At 36.6% G+C, this 3,362-nt stretch overlaps 1 pseudogene; it reads left to right on the top strand.

The window, feature by feature from the left end:
- The first annotated feature begins 1,576 nt into the window (after positions 1-1,576).
- On the top strand, positions 1,577-2,713 carry LOC106004667 (annotated as a pseudogene).
- The last annotated feature ends 649 nt before the right edge of the window (positions 2,714-3,362 follow it).

Here is a 3,362-nt window from a genome sequence, read left to right as displayed (position 1 = left end):
GACACATGAAAAAATGTTCTTCATCACTAGCCATCATGGAGATTCAAATTAAAACCACATTGAGCTATCATCTTACACCAGTTAGAATGGCCAAAATTAGCAAGACAGGAAACAACATGTGTTGGAGGGCATGTGGAGAAAGGGGAACCCTCTTCCACTGTTGGTGGGAATGCAAGTTGGTGCAGCCTCTTTGGAGAACAGTGTGGAGATTCTTCAAGAAATTAAAAATAGAACTTTCCTATGACCCTGCAATTGCACTACAGGGTATGTACCCCAAAGATACAGATGTAGTGAAAAGAAGGGTCATCTGTACCCCAATGTTTATAGCAGCAATGACCATGGTCGCCAAACTGTTGAAAGAACCAAGATGCCCTTCAATGGGCAAATGGATAAGGAAGATGTGGTCCATATACACTATGGAGTATTATGCCTCCATCAGAAAGGACGGATACCCAACTTTTGTAGCAACATGGACAGGACCGGAAGAGATTATGCTGAGTAAAATAAGCCAAGCATAGAGAGTCAATTATCATATGGTTTCACTTATTTGTGGAGTAGAACAAATAGCATGGAAGACATGGGGAGACAGAGAGGAGAAGGGAGTTGGGGGAAATTGGAAGGGTAAGTGAACCTTTAAAGACTATGGACTCTGAAAAACAATCTGAGGGTTTTAAGGGGTGGGGGTGGGAGGTTGGGGTACCAGGTGGTGGGTATTAGAGAGGACACGGATTGAATGGAGCACTGGATGTGTTGCAAAAATAATGAATACTGCTATGCTGAAAATAAATTAAAAAATAAGTTAAAAATAATATATATATATATATATATATATATATATGTCCCCAAAATGACTTTCAATTAAGTCTTTGGAAACAAGTATATCTCATTCACTGGGTACGGGGTTCAGAGCTTCTTCTTTTTGACTTTAGCTAGTGAAGAAGGATTAATATTGGCCTCTATGGCCTATATATTATATAGTATATATAATATATACTATATAATATATATTATATATATATAATATATATTATATATATATTATATATATATATATATATGTAAAGATTTTTATTTATTTACTTGACAGACAGAGATCAGAAATAGGCAGAGTGGCAGGCAGAGAAAGAAAGGAGGAAGCAGGCTCTTTTCTAAGCAGAGAGCCCAATGCAGGGCTCAATCCCAGGACCCTGGGATCATGACCTGAGCTTGAGGCAGAGGCTTTAAACAACTGAGCCGTCCAGGCACCTAAAAATATATATATTTTTGATATGTGATTTTATAAGCAGCATAAAATTATTCAATTCATTATCAGGTAATTTTGTTTTCTTTTTTTACGTCATTGATTCTATGTAATAGATATTGAATGCAAATGCTTACCTCCTCAACTTGTGACTTTGAGAAACAACATAACTTATTTCTCAAAATAAGAAACGTTGACTATATCTTTAAGGAACTAGGTATTTTATGAAAACTTCATAAATGGACTATAATAACTTGAAAAAAGTGATAAAAACATCACATTTCTTTATTTACTACAGATGCTTTTTTTCTCTTTATTCAGGAAAAGCAATAGAAAATGGACAATTGCAACCAAACATTAACTGATTTCCTATCATTAGGGTTGTTTCATATTCAAGAATTGGCCTGTTTCTTTTCATTTTCAGTGTACTTATTCCTTATTTTCTCTGTTTGCCAAACTGTCCATGATCATCCTCATCCTACTGGACACCCATCTCCACACACCCATGTATTTGTTTTTAAGATTTTATTTATTTATTTGACAGAGAGAGAGAGATCATAAGTAGACAGAGAGGCAGGCAGAGAGCGACAGGTGAAGAAAGCTCTCTGCTGAGCAGAGAGCAGGATGCAGGGCTCCATCCCAGGACCCTGAGATCATGAGTTGAGTCAAAGGCAGAGACATAACCCACTGAGCCACCCAGGCAACCCCCATGTATTTTCTACTTAGCTGTCCCTCATGGACCTGAGCTACATCTCCACTGTTGTCCCCAAAATGACTTTCAATTATGTCTTTGGAAACAAGTATATCTCATTCACTGGGTACGGGGTTCAGAGCTTCTTCTTTTTGACTTTAGCTAGTGAAGAAGGATTAATATTGGCCTCTATGGCCTATGATCATTATGTGGCTATTTGCTTTCCTCTTCACTATCCTATCTGTATGAGCACAAGAGTGTGTGTGCTGATGATAACAGGATCTTGGATCATGGTTTCACTCAACTCCTGTGCCCACACTTTATATGCCTTCAGAATCCCTTATTATAGTTCCAGATCCATCAACCATTTCTTTTGTGATATTCCTTGTGATGTTGACTCTGGCTTTCCTGGACACCTGGGTCTATGAGTACACAGGGTTTCTGAGTACCACCCCCTTCCTTGAATTTCCTTTCATTAGCATTGAATGTTCCTATTGTGGTGTTTTCCTTGCAATCTGCCACATGCTCTCAGCAGAAGGGAGAAAGAAGTCCTATTCTATCTGCAGCAGCCACCTCACTGTGGTAACTTTCTACTATGCACCCTTTGTTTACACTTATCTATGTCCAAGATCCTTCTGATCTCTGACACAGGACAAGGTCCTGGCTGTCTTCTACACGATCCTGACTCCATTACTCAACCCCATAATCTACAACCTGAGAAACAAGGAGGTGATAGGGGCCCAAGAAGAGTGATTTAAAAGTTCTGCTCTGTAGAAATGTAGACAAAGTTCTCATTATTCTGGTGGCCTTAGTAGTACATCAGTTTCACCTTTGACATTCATTAATAACAATTTCATTCCAGGGTTGAAGACAGGGATTACATTAATCTAGAAAATTTAAATAATTGAGATTTGGCAAAGTACTTTATATATTCAATCACTGTTTTTGTTTTCTTTCTGGTAATTTTTCAATAAATGTGAGTAGGATATACTCTGCCTTGATTTGCATGCAATAAGATTTTATTAATTAGCTGAAATGATAATGAAAAAATTCCAACTTGATGGTATTATTCATTATAATAAGTTCTAATATGCTTAGAATAACTCCAAATAAAATAGGGGGAAAGAACAATATATGTTATGACATAATCAGGTTTATTTGGGTTTGATTTCTATTATAGTTTGTACTTAGTGAATAGTGATTTTTTGCTTTCCTATTTTTCAGAAATGATAGACATAGAGATTAGCAAAAGAGGTCTGCATAGAATTAGATGTTTTCATACCATTAAAAAGGAAATATAAGTTTATATATTTTAAGAACAGGGCCCTGGATGTAACTCGACAAGTCCTACAATAGCAGTTTATCACAGATCTACATTATCAAGATAAAAAAAAATTATTATTGGGGAGATGCAAAATTAACTATGGGAGA

The sequence above is a fragment of the Mustela putorius genome, unplaced genomic scaffold (assembly GCF_011764305.1).
Source record: "Mustela putorius furo isolate JIRA1106 unplaced genomic scaffold, ASM1176430v1.1 tig00003914_pilon_pilon_pilon, whole genome shotgun sequence".
In the NCBI taxonomy this organism is placed as follows: Eukaryota; Metazoa; Chordata; class Mammalia; order Carnivora; family Mustelidae; genus Mustela; species Mustela putorius.
Note: the sequence above shows the minus strand (reverse complement) of the source record. Positions and strands in the feature narration are given on the sequence as shown.